Source organism: Sitophilus oryzae, unplaced genomic scaffold (genome assembly GCF_002938485.1).
Source record: "Sitophilus oryzae breed Bouriz unplaced genomic scaffold, Soryzae_2.0 scaffold_1977_pilon_pilon, whole genome shotgun sequence".
NCBI classification, from domain to species: domain Eukaryota; kingdom Metazoa; phylum Arthropoda; class Insecta; order Coleoptera; family Curculionidae; genus Sitophilus; species Sitophilus oryzae.
Genome location: NW_022146698.1, coordinates 12313 through 27654, shown reverse-complemented (window position 1 = coordinate 27654; position 15342 = coordinate 12313). Strand labels below are relative to the sequence as shown.

Genomic DNA, 15342 nt, shown 5'->3' with positions numbered 1-15342 from the left:
TACAACGAATACGCCATTTTTGTCTTTCCATTCATTAAAAACATCATATTCTTTCTGGTAAATGGCACGAGACTTCACAGGAAGTAAATCCAACACGATTTCTTTGGCCTTATTAGCAATAATATGTTCGGGATTTTGGAACATTTTAAAATTGTTGATGAATTTGTGTGATTTTGTGACAAATTTCGAATGACATGTCAAAATGCGATGAAATAAACAAACTCGTTACTAAGATATGAATTTATAAGCCAACTTTTTCAAACATTATAATTTCAAATATGGAAAATTTGCAAATATGCGTTCTAAAAAACTGTAAAAAGCGTATGACAAAAAATAGTGTATGTAACACGTACCTAAATTATGTTTTTTAGGACTCATCTACTATTTCGGACTCGGCTAACGCCTCGTCCGCAAACAGTAATGATTCGTCCTAAAAAACATCATTTTAGGTACTAGTTACATAAATAGCTATTATGAAATTGAATATTAATATACAACCTGATATTACGTTAGAATGAGGGTAAACTGTAGATAATAAACGTAATTCTAATATTTTATTTTACGTCTTGCCTGTCAATGTTGGTCGGCCATATTGGCGCCGAATTGACCAGCTGCGTAAAAAGCCGAAACAGCGAAATGTTGGCGACCTTTTTAAATTTCCCGCTAGTTTTGGCGCCAAAATGGCGGTAATTGCGGTACTTTATCTTTGTACTTTATATATCTAGGGACTTTAATTTTTTTAAACTTGCGTCTAGCCGTACCGTGCAACTCTTCAACTCCAAGCCACAGTTCCCGCTAAATTTAAATCGTGGGTTATTTTCTTGTATTTTATTATAAACTTGTAACTTTCGAGAGTAAGTTCTTAAGTAATAGTAGCATAATTAACCTAAATTTCAAAAACGTAACTTGCGTCTAGCCGTACCGTGCAACTCTTCAACTCCAAGCCACAGTTCCCGCCAAATTTAAATCGTGGGTTATTTTCTTGTCCTTTATTATAAACTTGTAACTTTCGAGAGTAAATTCTTAAGTATTAGTAGCATAATTAACCTAAATTTCAAAAACGTACAAATCGTATAATAATATATAACAGTTCTACAAAATCGATCGGGTATTTCGCATGCCATCTATAAACAAAAAAAACTTACACCAGAGACTAACCCACGCAATCAAAATACGCCTAACCATCGCTCTTACCGACATAGCTCTAAATAAATAAAAAAATAAAAACAGCTGTAAAAAAATTTAAAAAGTTCTACCTCTGCCGGGGATCGATCCACCACACCGTCCCGTTGCTCCCAAAGCGGCAGTCTCATCCAGGGGGGTGACAGTGAGATAGGAAAATTGGAAACAGTCATTAGTGTCATTCCTGCCATTCTCCTCACGACAAGTATGGCCGCCTAGACAAGGACAGCATTGTTTTTGTCTAACTTCACAGTTTAGAATTGACAGATTTCACTTTCAGAGACAACTTCAGATTTGTTCTAGAACAAATTCGAAAATATTCGACGCCAATTTAATTCATTCCGTTTAGTTTCGTTTTGGAAGTTCAATTTAATATTTCGGCTGAAATTTATAAATATAAAGGTAATAAAGTATATAAAATATATATTACATGAAGAATCCTGGAGAAAATGACGTTTCTGCAGTAGTAGGTATGTCCCATGTATATGAAAAATAGGTTGTAAATAAACACTGTTTTTACATTTTTTAGATGCAAGAAAATGGTGTTATAATCTCTTTGATCGGCGATTTTTTTGATAATGGAAACAATTTACAGCAAGGTAAGATCATTTTAACTATAGCCAACATTAGTTATCTCCAGTATGTGCGATTTATTGTCAATAATGCAATAAATCGGACTGATAATCTGATTATGTTATCTGACTAAAAGTCTCTTTTTGCATCTTTTTGATTTATAAGCCAGGTTCTTTGGGAATAATGGACGCTTTTTTTAAACAGTATATTTATATTTTATACCTATTGATATTTTTACATTGTTAATTTTAGTATAAAAAAATTGTTTTTCTGTTTTCAGGTTTTTGTATAAGGCTCCGGTTTTCATGTTCCTGTGTCCGTTTTCTGTCCTTGAAGTCTGCGAATACGTGTGTTTATTTACAAATTACTGTAAGTCATGCCTATACCTTTTTTACGTTAAAATGCCTTTTTTATTTACGTTAAAAGCCTTTTTTATTTACGTTAAAAGTGCACATAATTAACTAATTGGTATTGAAACAATACAATCCTCTATATTTTTATATTTATTTAGTCACGTTGTTCCATATTTTAAATAAATATATGTGAATAAATTATTTTTTGGTTTTATTTATGAAAAGAAAAAATACAAAATACATTTGAACTAAAAGAGGGCCCGCCATTGAATAACCGGAAACGGAAATGAAAATTAAGCCATCATGTCCTTATCATGTCAACCTGTCAATTGGAAAATTAGTTCTCCAGACGACAACGAAGGCTTTCGGTGGCGTATCGTGTTTCCACGATTTAACACAGAGTTGACACTTCTTTCTAGTTAATTATTTTATGGTCTCATCCACGGAGCTACATGCTGCTTTCGAAACCAAGCTATATTGAAGCATTACATTCTTCTGCCGTTCCAATACGCATGCGCCGGAACCACACAGCTAATCAACTCCGCTAATTTTCATGTACCCGCGCTTGACCTGCTGCGCCGCACACTGTGACGAAATTGAGAAATGCTGGACATTAGCGAATAAATCAATTGAATTTTTCTTTTACATGAATGCTAAGAGGACACTCACATGTTTACTATGCTAAAGATTTTTTCCTTCTTTTTATAGTAAGAGGACTATACTGGTTGAAAGTTAACGTATCTAGGAATCATCAAATCTTGGTTAAATTAATTCTCATTTTTAGGGTTCCGTACCGAAAGGTTAAAAACGGGAACCCTATTACTAAGACTTCGCTGTCCGTCCGTCTGTCACAAAGGTCTATCTTATGAACCGTTATAGCTAGACAGTTGAAATTTTTACAGATAATGTATCTGTTGCCGCTATAAGAACAAATACTAAAAACAGAATTATATAAATAAATGTTTATAAATAAAAAAGTACTTTCACTAAACATTATCGTTAAAGTAAGAATTTTACACAGAATATTTCAAGTCCTCAAGTGGCCGCGTGGTTAAAGGCGTTAGGACTTGAAGGCGTTGAGCCGTAGTGAGGCAGGTTCGAATCGTAGTCAAGGCGACTTTTTTTTAATCATTTTTTTTTATTTTTACATATTTTTACTTTCTACATATTTATTATTGATTAATACAATTTTTAGTAAAGTGTTTCTTCGTTTTTTTTTAATTACTTATACGCGCATTCAAAATTTCAGCTAAATCGGAAAAAAGTTTATAATAATATAATGTCTAATGTTGTATTGATAATGAATGGTACAAAACCCTTCGTGCGCGACTCCAAGTCGCACTTGACCAATTTTTTTTTAATATCTTTTTTGATGGTCTGCTAACATTTTTGCGTTTCGAATATTTTTTATTTGAAGAAATGATTTTTTATTTGAAGAAATGAAAATTTTTAAACAGCACTTTTCTTAGTGTCTTATTTTTTATATAAAACTGTATAAAACTACCGAGTGAAAAAATATACATTTCCATAGTTTTTACGTAAAATGGTTAGTACCCCCTTAGATTTAACTTTAATTTAATTTTAATTTCTATTGGTGCTGTGCGCTACTGTTGATTATTGATTGTTGAGTTTTCCATTATTTCTATGTTTGTTGTATTTTTTTTCTATTTTTAAATAAACATTTATTTATTTTTACAGGCATCCTTGCACAAAACATTTATATTTATTTAAATGTTTTTTTTCTGTTTTCAATAGACATATTTCCACTGACGAGTATATTGAGTATGTGTGTGGTGTGTGTATAAAAGATTATAATAATTTTTTTTTTTGAAAATTGTTCCTTGAGGTTATGGTCCCTAATAAAATGTTTTTTTTTAGATCAAACACATTTTCATAGTCAACGTTTCGATCTTTATCATAACCTTTTTTTGAGCGGAGCATTACACCACTTTGTGTAATGCTCCTCTGCGGGCGGGAGAGAGAAGAGTCTAGACCTTTGTTTGTGTTGTCCAGATACTAACAGTCACGATACTTGTCACGATTTAACCAATGCAAACCAAGTACACACTTCAGATATCCTTACTTATACACGTAATTAGATAAATTTCAGGAACTAAAATCATTGATTGCAGCATGACGAAAAGTCAGACGGTCTGCAATCAAAACTAATGCGCTGGCAAATTGCACCTTCATAGGAAGCAGAGCCATAGAGCTGCCACAGTGAGGGAGGCAGCTCATCATTACCATACCATACCACCTTTTTTTATAACCTTGGACGTCACAAAAACAAAATAATTATAAATTTACATTTTAACACAGTAATAGTCACACTACATTTAATATCAAACAAACATATTATAGACTATATGTTTGTTTGCAGAAACGTTGACTATGAAAATGTGTTTGACTTAAAAAAACCATTTTATTACAGACAAAGAATATCTTAATACCCTAGAAGTCTCGTCTGGCATCAAAATCTGACCTGTCGATGGGGCCTCGCTTTGGCGAGCGAGGCCCCAACTTCGTGGAGCCTCGCTATTTTGCTCGGAATTGAACGAATAGACGCGCGGCGTTGTCTTGTTTTGTGTGTACTTTCTTGAATAGTTTTAAATTATAGTTTTAAATTTTATCTATTGCTATAATCAGTCTTTCCGTTCTCCGCACTCCGCAGTTTACATATAATATTATCTTATATAATTCCCGTGTTACAGTTTTGGTTACCGTACTCCTCCGAAACGGCTTAACCGATTTTGATGAAATTTTATATGTATATTCAGTAGGTCTGAGAATAAGTAGTTATATATTTTTATACCCTTAAATGATAAGGGTAGTCCACCCCCATTTTTTATTTTGTGAAAAAACAATATTTTATTTTTTTTATTTGGCATTAAAAATACAAACAACACTAAATTTTCACCGTTCTACTTTCATCCCCTATTTTTTAATAGGGGTTGTTTTTTTAATTTTTTGTTACCATCTCCGAAACGGCTTAACCGATTTTGATAAAATTTTATATGTATATTCAGTACGTCTAAGAATAAGTTGTTATCTATTTTTATACCCTTAACTGATAAGGGTAGCCGAGAGGGTAACCCACCCTCATTTTTTTTAGTTTTTGAAAAAAAAAAATGTTTTTTATTTTTTTTATTTGGCATTAAGAAATACAAACAACCCTAAATTTTCACCGTTCTGCTATCATCCCCTATTTTTAATTGGGGTTGTTTTTTATTTTTTTTTGTTGCCATCTCCGAAACGGCTTAGCCGATTTTGATGAAATTTTTATATATTGAGTAGGTCTGAAAACAGGTTGTTATATATTTTTTATACCCTTAAGTGATAAGGGTAGCCCACCCCCATTTTTTTTATTTAAAAAAAATATTTTTATTTTTTATTTGGCATTAAAAATACAAACAACCCTAAGTTTTCACCGTTTTACCATCATCCCCTATTTTTTAATAGGGGATGTTTTTTTTAATTTTTGTTACCATCTCCGAAACGGCTTGATCGATTTTGATGAAATTTTATATGTATATTCAGTAGGTCTGAGAATACGTTGTTATCTGTTTTTATACCCTTAAGTGATAAGGGTAGCCCCCCCATTTTTTATTTTTTGAAAAAAAAAATATTTTAATTTTTTTTATTTGGCATTAAAAAATACAAACAACCCTAAATTTTCACCGTTCTACCATCATCCCTTATTTTTTAACAGGGGTTGTTTTTTAAGATTTTTTGTTACCATCTCCGAAACGGCTTAACCGATTTTGATAAAATTTTATATGTATATTCAGTACGTCTAAGAATAGGTTGTTACCTATTCTTATACCCTTAAGTGATAAGGGTAGCCGAGAGGGTAGCCCACCCTCATTTTTATTTTTGGAAAAAATATTTTTTTTATTTGGCCTTAAAAATACAAACAACTCTAAATTTTCACCGTTTTACCATCATCCCCTATTTTCTAATAGGGGTTGTTTTTTTAATACCATCTCCGAAACGGCTTGGCCGATTTTGATGAAATTTTATAAGTATATTGAGTAGGTCTGAAAATAGGTTGTTATATATTTTTTATACCCTTAAGTGATAAGGGTAGCCCACCCCCATTTTTTTTATTAAAAAAATATTTTTATTTTTTATTTGGCATTAAAAATACAAACAACCCTAAGTTTTCACCGTTTACCATCATCCCCTATTTTTAATAGGGGATGTTTTTTAATTTTTGTTACCATCTCCGAAACGGCTTGATCGATTTTGATGAAATTTTATATGTATATTCAGTAGGTCTGAGAATACGTTGTTATCTGTTTTTATACCCTTAAGTGATAAGGGTAGCCCACCCCCATTTTTTTATTTTTTGAAAAAAAAATATTTTAATTTTTTTTATTTGGCATTAAAAAATACAAACAACCCTAAATTTTCACCGTTCTACCATCATCCCTTATTTTTTAACAGGGGTTGTTTTTTAAGATTTTTTGTTACCATCTCCGAAACGGCTTAACCGATTTTGATAAAATTTTATATGTATATTCAGTACGTCTAATAGGTTGTTACCTATTCTTATACCCTTAAGTGATAAGGGTAGCCGAGAGGGTAGCCCACCCTCATTTTTTTATTTTTGGAAAAAAAAATATTTTTTTTTATTTGGCCTTAAAAAATACAAACAACTCTAAATTTTCACCGTTTTACCATCATCCCCTATTTTCTAATAGGGGTTGTTTTTTTGATACCATCTCCGAAACGGCTTGGCCGATTTTGATGAAATTTTATAAGTATATTGAGTAGGTCTGAAAATAGGTTGTTATATATTTTTTATACCCTTAAGTGATAAGGGTAGCCCACTCTCATTTTTTTATTTTTGGAAAAAAAAATAATTTTTTTTATTTGGCCTTAAAAAATACAAACAACTCTATATTTTCACCGTTCTACCATCATCCCCTATTTTCTAATAGGGGTTGTTTTTTTGATACCATCTCCGAAACGGCTTGGCCGATTTTGATGACATTTTATTATGTATATTGTGTAGGTCTGAAAATAGTTTGTTATCTATTTTTTATACCCTTAAGTGGTAAGGGTAGCCCACCCCCATTTTTTTATTTTTTGAAAAAAAAATTATTTTAATTTTTTTTATTTGGCATTAAAAAATACAAACAACCCTAAATTTTCACCGTTCTACCATCATCCCCTATTTTTTAATAGGGGTTGTTTTTTTTAAAGTTTCTTGTTACCATTTCCGAAACGGTTTTGCCGATTTTGATGAAATTTTATTATGTATATTGAGTAGGTCTGAAAATAGTTTGTTATCTATTTTTTATACCCTTAAGTGATAAGGGTAGCCCATTCCCATTTTTTTATATTTTGAAAAAATATATATTTTTATTTTTTTATTTTGCATTAAAAAATACAAAGAACCCAAAATTTTCACCGTTCTACCATCATCCCCCTATTTTTTAATAGGGGTTGTTTTTTTAATTTTTTGTTACCATCCGTGAAACGGCTTTGACCGATTTTGATAAAATTTTATATGTATATTCAGTACGTCTAAGAATAGGTTGTTATCTATTTTTTATACCCTTATGTGGTAAGGGTAGCCCACCCCATTTTTATTTTTTGAAAAGAAAAAATATTTTTATTTTTTTAGTTGGCATTAATAAATACAAATAACCCTAAATTTTCACCGTTCCACCATCATCCCCTATATTTTAATAGGGGTTGTTTTTTTTTTAATTTTTTGTTACCATCTCCGGAACGGCTAGACCGATTTTGATAAAATTTTATATGTATATTCAGTAGGTCTGGTTTGGTTTGGTTTGGTCACAACCTATTCCTAGGTTGTTATCTATTTTTTATACCCCTAGGTGATAAGAGTGGCCCACCCCAACTTTTTTTTTTTTTTTTAGACAAATTTTTTATTTTAATTGTTTTATAGGGAGTGCTTATTTTTTAGGGGGTGCATGTCCAAAATTTTCTTCTGGGTACACACATTCATCACTTAAGGAACCTCTGTACAAAATTGCATACTCCTAGTCCTAGAACGGATTTTACATAAAAATTATACAAATTTTCACCCCTAGTTTTACCCCCTTAAGGAATGAATTCCAAAAATCACTCTAATTATTCAATTACGCTAAATAAATAACCTCTGTGCAAATTCTCATATTCCTTGAACAGAATTTATTTTTCCAGAACGTTCAACCCCTCATTTCACACCCTTAGAGGGCGAATTTCCAAAAATTGCTTCTTAGTGCTAAATTGCGTTACATAAGGAACGTCTGCAAATTTCATACTTCTAAAACCGATTTTAACAAATTTTTGTACAAATTTTCATCCCTTATTTTTTAGGAGATGCATGCCTAAAATTCGCTTCTAGGTACTCACTTTCATCATTTAAGGGACCTCTGAACAGAATTTCATACTCCTAGTCCTAGAACGGATTTTACATAAAAAATTATACAAATTTTCACCCCTAGTTTTACCCCCTTAAGGAATGAATTCCAAAAATCACTCTAATTATTCAATTACGCTACATAAGGAACCTCTGTGCAAATTCTCATATTCCTTGAACAGAATTTATTGTTCCAGAACGTTCAACCCCTCATTTCACACCCTTAGAGGGCGAATTTCCAAAAATTGCTTCTTAATGCTAAATTACGTTACATAAGGAACGTCTGCAAAATTCATACTTCTAAAACCGATTTTAACCTTTTGTACAAATTTTCATCCCTTATTTCTAAGGGATGAATCCTCACTTTCGTCACTTAAGGAAACTCTGTACAAAATTTCATACTCCTAGAACTAACACTTTTTGTACAAAATTTCACCCCCCAGTTTCACTACCCTTAGGCATACATTTCCAAAAATCGCTTATCAATGTTCAAATGCGCCACATCTGTGCAAAAGTTCATACTCCTAGTAGGTACAGATTTTTTTTTTGTATAATTACATCCCTTTATCTAATTACACCCCCTTATGGGTCGAATTTTAAAAAAATACTTAGTAGTGCTCATCTTAGAGAACGAATTAATATTCTCCGTATTTACTCCAGTTTCCTAATACTAGCACAGATAACACATAATCATACTAGTTAATTTTTTATTGGAATAGAAGTAATTTTTATTAGAAGGTACAAAAAAATTAAAAATCTAAAATTTTATTTTCATAGCTACGTTTTTTTTTCATAGCCTTAGGATGCCTCATGTACTATCGAATATACGAAATATATAATCAATACATATTTCTTTAAATATCGAGAAATAAAATATGTTTGGCAACACCGTACCAAATATCGCCGCGCGTAGTCCTCAAAATTTAAAATATTAGCATTTTCAGGCTTCGATTATGTTCAAAAGCGCCACCGTATGACAAATCACTAAAGCTTCCACACGAGAGTTCTTAAAATTACAGACCATAATCCCAGGAAAGTAAAAAGCAATTTTCACAAAAAATATACAGGATTCGGCAATAGTGCGTCGGGCATTTGTAGCTCCTAGAATAAAAAACTTTGAGAAAAGAAAAAAAAAAGAAATTTTGTGTAAGTGCAAACCATGTGAAAGTATGTACTAGGATGTATTTCAAGAAAATATTTTAATTTCTATAGGGTGGCTTAAAAAAGTGTGAGTGGATTGGGATGATTGTTTTAAATGGAACACACACTGTATATTATTACATTTTAGGCTTCCTTTCAGATTACTTTACATAATCCTAAGACATGAGTAAATATATTTCGATAATTACAGAGATATTAATAAATAATTAAAAATTATATTTTTTTCAGCCTTTCTTAAAAAATGATCAAAAGTACAAGAACTATTCTGAAGTCAAAACTATATACAGGGTGGTCCGAATTGTATTCTGGAAACTTCGGCAGCATATTCTGCAGATAAAAATAAGTAAAAATGTTCGTACAAATGTATGTCCTAAAATGCTTAGTTTCGGAGATACAGAGTGTAGAAGTTTCATTTTTATTTCGATTTTTTCCAAATAATTTATAAAGTAACGTCAATATTTGGATGAAAATTGCTGCCTGGGAGTTTTTTGATATGATAAATTTGATTTTGATGTCAATATGACTCCTACTCGTAGAGGGCACCACCTACATATTTTTTAACTGGTTTGAAGAGTAATAACTTTTCGTCCGTACATGTATAAAAATACTGAGTAAAAAAATATACATGCTAAGAGTAATGGTTCTCGAGATATTTGGAATCGAAATTATCAATACCTATCATCATTGAAATAAAATAAACATGTTGACTAAATAGTTATTAGACTGAAATCACCAACTTGAAATGTTTTGTGCCCAAAGTTCAACAGAAATTGTGTTATCATCATTTTTTCGCTGAAAAGTTTATGATTAATTTGAAAAAACAAAAATTTCACTAATTTATTATTTCAGTTAAGTAACTATCTACACAACGTATTTATTTTTTGTCAATAATAACATGTATTGACTCTTTTCATTCTAAATATCTTGAGAACGATTACTTGTAGCGATTTTTACCAAGAGACATTTTTTACGTAAAAAGCCATGGAAATGTATATTTTTTACTCTATACATTTATACAGGTACGGACGAGAAAAGTTATTATTTTTCAAAACAGTTAAGACATGTAGGTGGCGCCCTCTACAAGTAGGAGTCATATAGACATCAAAATCAAATTTCTCATGTCAAAAAACTCCCAGAATACCAATTTTCATGCAAATATTGACTTCAGAAATTATTTGGAAAAAATCGAAATAAAATTAAAACTTTTACACCCTGTATCTCCCAAACTAAGCATTTTAGGACATACATTTATACGAACTTTTTTACTTATTTTTATTTCCAGAATATGCCGCCGAAGTTTCCGGAATACAGTTCGGACCACCCTGTATATATATAACGACATCAGCAGACATACAGATTTGGATCTCTTCCACTCTTTTTTTTTTAAAAGGAACATCCTGTATATTATTTTTTCAACAGATAGAAAATTAAAAATTAACATTTTTTGTATTTAGAGTATTTCAAAATTTTTAACGGTTTCACAGATATTTCCGGTTTTATATTTCATATGGCATTTTCCACAGTAAATTTTCATCAATTTTCATCAAAGCCACCTAATGATTTTTCTCTAGTATTTTACCATTGAAAGCGCCATATGAATAATAATGCGTGTATCTGCAAAACTATTAAAAAATTTGAAATACTTTAAATACAAAAAATGTTCATTTTTTTAATTTTCCATTTATTGAAAAAATAATATAGAGGGTGTTCCATTTAAAAAAAAACAAAGAAAAAATATGTCATATTTTAGAGTTTGGCATAGATTGAACATCCTGTATGATTTACGATTACCATATTTATAGCAAAGTAAGAACAGACCATCTAAAGTAAATACCTAATATAGTTATGATTTCAGAACTGTTCTTGTATTTTCAATATTTTTTTTTAAGAAGGCCTGAAAAAATACATTTTTGACTTATTTTTTAATATCTCTGGAACTATCGAAATATATTTACTGATATCTTAGGATTATGTAGTCATCTGAAAGGAAGCCAAAAATGCAATAATATACAGTGTGTTCCATTTAAAAAAAATCATCCCAATCCACTCACACTTTTTTTGAGCCACCCTATAGAAATTAAAATATTTTCCTGAAATACATCCTGGCACATACTTTGTATGCACTTAAACAAAATTTTCAAGTTTTTTATTCTAGGAGCTACAGCTGTAAGACGCACTATTGCCGGACCCTGTATATCTATTATCCAAAGAATGATATAATCCAATAAGGATTATAATAGATATTATAAACATTATAGAACTGCTTACCAATTTGAGCATCCAATATTCCACCAGTAAATTTTATTCCTTATAATTTAACAGCGCCATAGGCTAGACCAGCCCAGACACCAACAGTTAACGCGTGGTCCAAAAAAGATCTAACTTTGAATTGGGTTTTTTTTGCCAAAGAATACTTGATCGTACAACAAAGATAAGAGAAAAGTGACTATCAAGATGTTCTCGTAGTTAAAATTGCCTGTAGCAACAATGCAAGTTTGTAAAAAAGCCTAAAAATATAATCAATTTATTTTAGAGAACTTGAACTTATAGTCACTATCATAATAGTGGGTTTTTATTCTGCCATAGTATAAGTATAAGAAGTAGTTTATCTCAACACTATTGACAGTAAGTAGTATTAATTTAATTATTATTATTATTTAGTTATCATAAAAATAACGGCATTTAACTTAACATTTCAAAAGATGTTCCTTGCTTAAAAGTAGAAAAACTCTTGTACTTTATTAAAAATTATAGATATTTAAAATATGTTTCTAAGAACTTTTCTTATCCAAAAATATCCTTATGGGTTTTTCGCCACTGCACTGCAAGAAAAATCTACAAAATAAAATAGTTATTTTTTGTAAACACTTCTGGCGTTAAACCTAAACGGACGCTGCTTGTCAGAAGTTGTGTTTACAGTAATAAAAATTTGCCTAACAAAGAAAAAAATGCTTAACGTTTCGGAAAGTTTTCTCTTTCCGTCGTCGGAAACAAAAAAATATAAAGAATCAAGAAAAAAACTATTTAAAATATTTAAATTGAACTATTCGAGAACACTTTACTTTTTATAACAGATACGTCTACAAGAAATCGTTGACATTCTATTAATAACTAAATATAATAATATAATATATATTATAATTATAATTTATTATATATTATAATTTATTATATTTTTATTTATTATATATTATAATTTATTATACGTATTAATTTGGTTTTTTTTCTTGTAGACGTATCTGTTTTAAAAAGTAAAGTGTTCTTGAATAGTTCAATTTAAATATTTTAAATAGTTTTTTTCTTGGTTCTTTATATTTTTTTGCTTCCGACGACGGAAAGAGAAAACTTTCCGAAACGTTAAGCATTTTTTTCTTTGTTAGGCAAATTTTTATTACTGTAAACACAACTTCTGACAAGCAGCGTCCGTTTAGGTTTAACGCCAGAAGTGTTTACAAAAAATAACTATTTTATTTTGTAGATTTTTCTTGCAGTGCAGTGGCGAAAAACCCATAAGGATATTTTTGGATAGATGAATCCGCCACATAGGTATAGACATTTTTTAACTTTTCTTATTTTTAACCAGGATAACTCGTAGTTACCTGTAAACTGCTCCGTCGCAGACTTTTCGTTGTCTTGTTGTATCTATCAACAGCAGTAGTCTGAACTAAGAAGCTTGTTACATATCCCAGCTTTTGGGTTGGAACGTATATAATCTGGATGATTTACTTTACCCACTGGAGATGGATAGCCTATAAAACTGCACTTTTCAGTACTTTTCACATAACACATAAACATAAATGTAGACTTGACCTGTTATGAAATGGTCTGAACATACAGCTGCATATCGTAATTTGGTAATTATTGGGAAAACTGGAAATCGTCCGATTTTCACCAAAATTGGTATACACCCTATTTTGAGGTCGTAGATTAAGAATCTGAACTTTTTTCCTGGCGGTCTCTTACCGTTTTTCAGAAAAACGGAAAATAATTTCGACATTGGGTTCCAGTCAATCTTACGGACACTAAAAACATTAAAATTTCCATACAGATTAGGTAGAAACATCGAATATTAGCACTTTACTACAATATATAGATGTGGATTGACCTAGTTTAAGCACAAAAATTCAAGAAAACCTCTTTGTAAGAGTAAAAATTAAGAAAATACAGGTATTTACCATATTTACAATATTCCGAGATAAAACAACCATTGACTTTTTGCTTGACACATTGACAGTTGATGGACGGTCGACCCAGTGCCTTCTATTAAAAGATCAGCCTACGGGCGAGATTTATGACGTCACGCTAGTTAGATATAACGGATTAATAAATATGTTGTAGAATACATGGAAAACATAATTATTCCTCAGATTTTTGGTTTGTATTTTAAAAATGATATAGTTTAAATGAAATATACATAATATACAGTTAATAACTACAACATATATACCTATTTATAGTAATAAATACTTTGGCAAATAAACTATGAACCATACAAATGCAGCAAATGTTTTACAATGTACAAATAATGTATAGGTACATAAGATAATGGGTAAAATGTAAATATATTTTAAATTTTGGGGTTTGAAAGTCGATTTAGTTTAACAAAAAACATTCAGTATCTACTAATAGTGATGTATTATTATTTGCATTCACAAAATTTATATGTATATTTTGCAAGTATCAATGTTCGAAAAATTATATTTACAAATAATACAATATTATCTAAAAAAAGGCGTCAGCGATAGCTATGAAATGAAGATCGCTGGCATTTTATATAATAAAATTATTCTAAAATTTTTGATTTTCTTGGGATTTTTAGGTTCGGGAAAAACGCTGATTTAAGTTTTCATTTGGGTTTCATTTATTTTTATTTGGTTTAAAAAACGTTTCGGCTAACTATAGCCTTCATCAGTGTTGTGTCATATGAGAAAAATAGTGTCGAATATAATCCAAAAATTACATATACAATATAATTCACACCTCATAATGTTTACTGCAATTAATAAACTAATATAAACTTATCAAAAGATGACCACATATTTTTTAAAATTATTATTCTTAACACTAAAATTATCTACATTGACTATGGAGTACGCAATAAACATTATGTGTGTGGTGTGAATATTTTATATGTAATTTTTTGAATTATATTCGACACTATCTTTTTCATATGACACAGCACTGATGAAGGCTATAATGTTAGCCGAAACGTTTTTTTTTAAACCAAATAAAAATAATGAAAAACGAAATGAAAACTTAATCAGCGTTTTTCCCGAACCTAAATCCCAAGAAAATCAAAAAATTTAAAATATTTTTTAGAAACCAGGTTCAAGAATATCAAATTTTCCAAGTTTGTAAAATTCTAGTTAATTATTTTATGTGTACATGGTGCAACTAGACGCCGATTTGTTTCAATGATACGGTATAATCCTTACGTAAAATGTAAATAACATAGACCAATTAAAACAAAGAAATATGAATTTCTTAGTATTTTTAGTAACACCTTTATTCTTAAAACTTAATTTTGTAGTATGCAAATATACCAATTTTATTGTTATTTTATTCATATTGTATTCAGCCATCACTTAAATATTTGATATTAATTTGGTATTATAAATAATCAATACTATTCATTAAAAATTACTGAATAAATATATGTTATGCTTGACAACTTGACATACATTATATATTATCAAA

General features: G+C 30.2%; 1 long non-coding RNA gene across 3 annotated transcripts; it reads right to left on the bottom strand.

The window, feature by feature from the left end:
- Positions 1-1526: 1526 nt before the first annotated feature.
- LOC115883785 lies at positions 1527-13863 on the bottom strand. Of its 3 annotated transcripts, none has more exons than XR_004050443.1 (5): positions 13821-13863; positions 13456-13667; positions 13245-13394; positions 11914-12152; positions 1527-1563 (listed from the first exon to the last, which is right to left on the bottom strand). It is a non-coding gene; the product is annotated as an uncharacterized LOC115883785 (long non-coding RNA). The 3 variants fall into 3 exon arrangements; XR_004050444.1 differs by lacking the exon at positions 1527-1563 and adding an exon at positions 2052-2092; XR_004050445.1 differs by lacking the exon at positions 1527-1563 and adding an exon at positions 2470-2693.
- Positions 13864-15342: the final 1479 nt, after the last annotated feature.